The following is a 6776-nucleotide window of genomic DNA, read 5'->3' as shown; positions in this document are numbered from 1 at the left end:
ACCTGGGACCTGGCTAGTTTTCTGGAGGGCCTTCAAACAGGCCTTGGTCTCAGTGGAAAAATGAAGAACAGGCCAGCCACCATGCTGGTGATTTTTTTCTTTTGAGGAATTTTTTTTTCTTTTTTTTATTATAGCTTTTTATTTATAAGATATATGCATGGGTAATTTTTCAGTATTGACAATTGCAAAACCTTTTGTTCCAACTTTTCTCCTCCTTCCCCCCACCCCCTCCCCAGGTGGCAGGTTGACCAATACATGTTAAATATATCAAAATATAAGTTAAATACAATATATGTATACATGTCCATACAGTTATTTTGCTTATTGTATAATTAGCCTGTGAATGAAATAAAAAATGCAGGTGGACAAAAATAGAGGGATTGGGAATTCTATGTAATGGTTCATAGTCATCTCCCAGAGTTCTTTGACTGGGTGTAGCTGGTTCAGTTCATTACTGCTCTATTGGAACTGATTTGGTTCATCTCATCGTTGAAGAGAGCCACGTCCATCAGAATTGATCATCATACAGTATTGTTGTTGAAGTATACAATGATCTCCTGGTCTTGCTCATTTCACTCAGCATCAGTTCATGTAAGTCTCTCCAGGCCTTTCTGAAATTATCCTGCTGATCATTTCTTACAGAACAATAATATTCCATAATATTCATATACCACACTTTATTCAGCCATTCTCCAATTGATGGGCATCTGTTAGGATTACAAGGTGAAAACTCAGATTTTTAGAGAAATCAAAGATTTTACAGAAAAGAGATCTCCTCCCAGAGAACGATTCACAATTAAAGAGACGACAGGACCTTTACAGGCATCCACTCAGTTTCCAATTTCTGGCCACTACAAAGAGGGCTGCCACAAACATTCATGCACATATAGGTCCCTTTCCCTTCTTTAAAATCTCTTTGGGATATAAGTCCTGTAGTAACACTGCTGGATCAAAGGGTATGCACAGTTTGATAATTTTTTGAGCATAGTTCCAAATCATTCTCCAAAATGGCTGGATGTATTCACAACTCCACCAACAATGTATCAGTGTCCCAGTCTTCCCACATCCCTTCCAACATTCCGCATCATCTTTCCCTGTCATTCTAGCCAATCTGACAAGTGTGTAGTGGTATCTCAGAGTTGTCTTAATTTGTATTTCTCTGATTAATAATGACTCAGACCATCTTTTCATATGGCTAGAAATAGTTTCAATTTCTTTGTCTTGGAATTGTCTGTTCATATCCTTTGACCATTTATCAATTGGAGAATGGCTTGATTTCTTATAAATCAGAGTCAGTTCTCTATATATTGTGGAAATGAGACCTTTTTCAGAACCTTTGATTGTAAAAATGTTTTCCCAGTTTATTGCTTCCCTTCTAATCTTTTCTGCATTGGTTTTGTTTGTACAAAAACTTTTCAGTTTTCTATTTTGTGATCAATAATGATCTCTAGTTCTTTTTGTTCATAAATTCCTTCTCCTTTCACAGGTCTAAGAGGTAAATTATCCTATGTTCTTCTAATTATCTCGTTCTTTCTGCCTAGGTCATGAACCCATTTTGACCTTATCTTGGTGTATGGTGTTAGGTGTGGGCCAATGCCTAGTTTCTGCCATACTAATTTCCAATTTTCCCAGCAATTTTTGTCAAACAGTGAGTTCTTATCCCAAAAGCTGGGGTCTTTGGGTTTGTCAAACACTAGATTATTAAAGTTATTGACTATTTTGTCCTTTGAACCTAACCTCTTCCACTGATCAACTAGTCTATTTCTTAGCCAATACTAAATGGTTTTGGTAACTGCTGCTTTATAATATAATTTTAGATCTGGTACAGCTAGGCCACCTTCATTTAATTTTTTTTTCATTAATTCCCTTGAAATTCTTGACCTTTTGTTTTTCCATATGAACTTTTGTTGTTATTTTCTTAGGTCATTAAAATAGTTTTTTGGGAGTCTGATTGGTATAGGGCTAAATAAATAGATTAGTTTAGGTATATTGTCATCTTTATTATATTTGCTCGCCCTATCCAAGAGCATTTAATATTTTTCCAATTGGTTAGGTTTTACTTTATTTGTGTGGAAAGTGTTTTGTAGTTTTGCTCATATAGTTCCTGATTTTCCCTTGGCAGATAGATTCCTAAATATTTTATACAATTGGTAGTTACTTTAAATGGAATTTCTCTTTGTAACTCTTAAGTGTTGGATATTTTTTCTTTTGAAAGAAAATTTTTGAAAAGAAAATTTTTCTTTTGAGAAAATTTGAGAAAATCTTTTTCTCAAATTTTTTGAGAAAATCTTTTTCTCACCATGATGATGGTGAGTCCTTATTGACTCTTATATACTCTATTATAAGTACATTATCATAGGTGTCAATCTTGTAGAGTAGGTGTCAATCTATATTAAGTACTAAGTACATGTAAACTAGAGAATCATTATCTTAATTCCACTAAGTTAACACCTCAATCATACTGAACTAGAGAACTCACATGCTGAACTAGATAACACTTATTTTTATCAATTCCTCCAAGTTAACACTTTGTTAACTCAATCATACTGAGCCTTAAGTATATTTCTTCAAAGTTCCTACCCTTTACACTTAAGCACCTGCAAAATGGGAACCCAGTGTAAGAAATAATACAAGAGCCCAGAACTTCTAAACACACTTCCCCACCCAAAATTAATAAAAAAAGAATCCATGTACTCTTCCATGGAAAAAATGAATGGTTAAATTTGACATTTTCATTCAGAAGCAACAAATTACACAAATGACAGGGAGGAAAAGTTTTCAATAAAATGGAAAAGAAATTTGGATAACAAGATTATTGTATACCCAATAGATAAAGGAAGAGATAATGAAATAATTTGTTTCAAAGAGTAATGAGTGTCAACATGTAGTTAAGGTGAAATACCCTGAAAATTGAAGCTTAATTATGAATAAAAATATCAGCTTCAATAGTATTTAGAAAACCTGACATGAAGAGATTATTTGCTTCTTGAACAATCCAGATAATATAAATATAGGAGTAAATGAATGAAGTAGCCAAGGACAAGAAGAGCAACAGCAACAGTGACAGTAGAGAATTTATTAAGAGACTTATTCTTATATGCATAAGCAAACAGGAGTGAGACCAGATATCAGAAGCTGATGATGTTATAGAGTAGGGTTTCAGACACTATGGAGTGAATCTTTTGGAATCTTGCCTGGATATAGTACTGATCCTGGAGTTAGGAAGTCTCATCTTCCTGATTTCAAATCTGACCTCAGACACTTACTTGGAATGTGACATTGGGCTAGTCACTTAACCTAGTTTCCCTCAATTTCCTCATCTGTAAAATGAACTGGAGAAAGAAATTGCAAACCATTCCAGTATCTTGCTAAGGAAACCCTAAATAGGGTCATGAAAAGTTGGACACGATTGAAATAACTGAAAAACAACTTCAAGGTGAATCAATTTGTGTGTGTATGTTTGTGTGTGTGTGTGTGTGTGTGTGTGTGTGTGTGTGTGTGTGTGTGAGAGAGAGAGAGAGAGAGAGAGAGAGAGAGAGAGAGAGAGAGAGAGAGAGAGAGAAGGAGGAGGAGGAGGAGGAGAAGAAGAAGAAGAAAAAGAAGAAGAAGAAGAAGAAGAAGAAGAAGAGGAAGAAGAAAAGAGAGTGAGAGAGAATAATTACAAAATTAAAGATTGCATGAAAAAGGGGAAGGGAGGAGAGAAAAAATATATAATGTGTCTTGTTCAAATTGAGAGCTAGGTATTTTGGGAAAAGGAGAACCTATAGAGAAGTCGGTGAGGAGATACGAAGATGAATTAACAAAAGGAAGAAAAGTGAAAGTCCTTACTTTGATAGTAGGATAGGGTATCACTGATGAATGCTTCTGTGCTTCTGTTGAAGAGTGATATTCTGTGAAGGGAAGTGGGGACCTTACACTGGGTGTTATTGGTGGGTATTTGCTACTTAGAGAGACCACTTATCCTAACTCAGTAGGAGTCTATCATCTATAAGAATTGGCATTTTGGGGGGGATGAGAGGCAATGGAAAAGAGGGTTGAGAAAGGGCAAACTATCTATGACAGTAGCAGACATTATTTGTAGTGGAGGGCCCAAATTGGGTACCTTGAAAGTTTTAATTCCATGTGGAATGTAGAAAGTAGAAAGGGACAAAATAAATATAAGGGTTATGAACCAGAGACTATGATTTAGAGTAGAAATAAGAATAGGATGGATAGTGAAAAAAATAAAGAAGAAAAATATTCTCTGAAAAGAGATGCAGAAAATGAAATTAAAAAACAAAATCCCTAATAAATAGAACAAGTTGAAAGTAGCAGCAGAAGAAGGAGTTTATATAACTGAGAAGGGAAAAAGATGAAAAATTAAAGAATTATAAAAGAATAGGAAAGGAAAAGTAACTATTAAGCAAAACTCCCAAAAAGAAAAGGTAAGAAATAGGAGAGGGGCTCAGAAGTGAGGAGAAGAGAACCAGTTGGAGTAGGGTCACCTTAATAAACATTAAGCTTAGCTTAGTACAGTGCTTGGCACACAGTAGGTCCTTAGTGGTTTGTTTTTTAAATGGATTGATAGCTAAAGAGACAGGGTTTTCTAAACCTAAATGGTGTGTGCTATGATGAAATAATTAGTCTAGATTTTTTCTCCCTTGGGGTAAAGGTTAAATTGTTATAGTTAGCTATCAATAAGTATATGACCCTTGAATCTGACAACCTTTGGCAAACACTTTGTTCTGGGATATATATCAGCCATGTCTCCAGGGAATCTCTTGATTCTTTCCCTCTAATACCATCTTGTTTATCACCAGTGAATAGGGTCAGAGCTCAATTGGTGTTAGTGTTCACAATCACTGGGTCAGAGTGAATAAGCAGATTTTGTGAGGATAACTTGTCACCAGATCAAGGCAATCTTTCCCTAGAGAACCTGGAGGTGTTCATTCAGTGTGTGCCAACAGGGTCATTAGAGAATAATCTTTATTGAAATATGTTGAGGACAACTTTGTGCAGCTGTGTATGTGGCTTCTTATAAACAGATCCTTTATAACTGTATAGCTGTTTTTATCATTTGTATTCTTGCAGAGACACATGGTTTTAGAGTTTTTTTTTTTTTTTTTTTTTTTTGAGACAAAAGAAAAGATTTTGGGAAACAACAGACGTAGAAGAGTCAATGCTTCAACAAATCCTTGATTTCTAGCTTGCTTCCTCAGAAACTTCAAAGAATTTTCCTCATGATGAGATTGAGATACCTGTTTTAGTTGAATTAAATCTTATTTTATTCTTATCTAAACAACTTATTCATTAAATTGGAAATCTTTATTTGAAAATATGATTGATTTGATCTAAAGTTTTAAAAACAAAGTATTACATATAAGAACATACAAAAATCTTTAAAAATTAAGCCTAATAAAATTTGTAAATTGTTCCAATCGTTATGAAAAACAATTTGGAACTATGATAGAAAAGTGATTAAGTAGTTATTGCTCTTTGACATAGCAACAAGAGTTTCTGGCATAATACCAAGCAAGTTAAAGACAGATAGAAAGAGCCTATATATATATATATATATATATATACAAAATATGTATAGCAGTACTTTCTATAGCAGCAAAACTTTGTAAAACTTCTTCTGTAAACAAAGTATTTTCATGATTATTAGAAAATGACTGAGTTTTATTATATAAATTTAGTAAGATATTATTTTCCTATAAGAAATTATAAAAATGAGGCATTCCAGTTGTTTGAAATAATACATAATGAAATGAGCAAAAGCAAAAGATACAATAACCATAATAATATTATGGAAAACCATATTTACAATTATTATAATTCAAATCACTGTAATAAATCCCTTCAATGGAGGAGTGGTATATTATTGAATTAAGTAGACCCATTTAGTAATTATAATGAATAATTAGAAATGAGTAAGTTTGCTGTACTAAATTGTATTACTTTGTGGCAAGGGAAGGTTTTATATGAATTAGTACCCAGAAGTGACAATGAAATTCCTCCCCACTTCTATCATGGGATACAATGAGACCCAGGTGGCGATAGTGGCAGCAGTGGCGGGGCGAATAGGGCTCTCTGGGAGCCTGATGGTTACCCCGGAGGCTGGAGCATCTGGGTCTCTGCAGCCAGCCTTGGATCTTATGCTTGGTGGAACATAATAAAAGGAGATGCTGCAGTCACTGGTTTCTAACACAACCCGAGCCACGAATTGGGAAAAGGGTGATAGTGGGTGACTACACCTGTCTTCCCTGGGACTTAGTAAAGCCTTTGGACAGCTCCACTTCCATTTGCCTCCAGCTGTAACTTCTTCCTTCTGTGCTGGTTCTAGGACTTGGATGGCAAGTCTACTGTTTCCCAAGCTCGGGACTACATCTTTTTCAAAAGCTACAGAATAGACAAATAATACCGTTGTACATTGATCACATTCTAAAGATACAGGAAAAAATGATTGTGGTGAGAAGTAGAGAATCACTCGGAAACCAATGTGGCTGCAGGGAACCCATCAACTGAATCTGATTTAAAAGATATACATCTCCAATAATTGTATATATGTGTGTATGCATATATTGGATTTAACATATATTTCTACCATGTTTAACATATTTTGAACTACTTGCCATCAAAGGAAGGGCATGGGGGAAGGGAGGAAAAATTGGAATACAAGGTTTTTCAAGGGCTAATGTTAAAGAATTGTTCATGCATATGCTTTGAAAAATAAAAAGCTTTAATTTAAAAAAAGAAAAAATATGCATCTCAATTAATTAACAAGCATTTATGAA

This window comes from Sminthopsis crassicaudata, chromosome 1, assembly GCF_048593235.1.
Source record: "Sminthopsis crassicaudata isolate SCR6 chromosome 1, ASM4859323v1, whole genome shotgun sequence".
Lineage (NCBI taxonomy): Eukaryota > Metazoa > Chordata > Mammalia > Dasyuromorphia > Dasyuridae > Sminthopsis > Sminthopsis crassicaudata.
The sequence above is the reverse complement of the archived record's forward strand: the minus strand, read 5'-3'. Positions refer to the sequence as shown.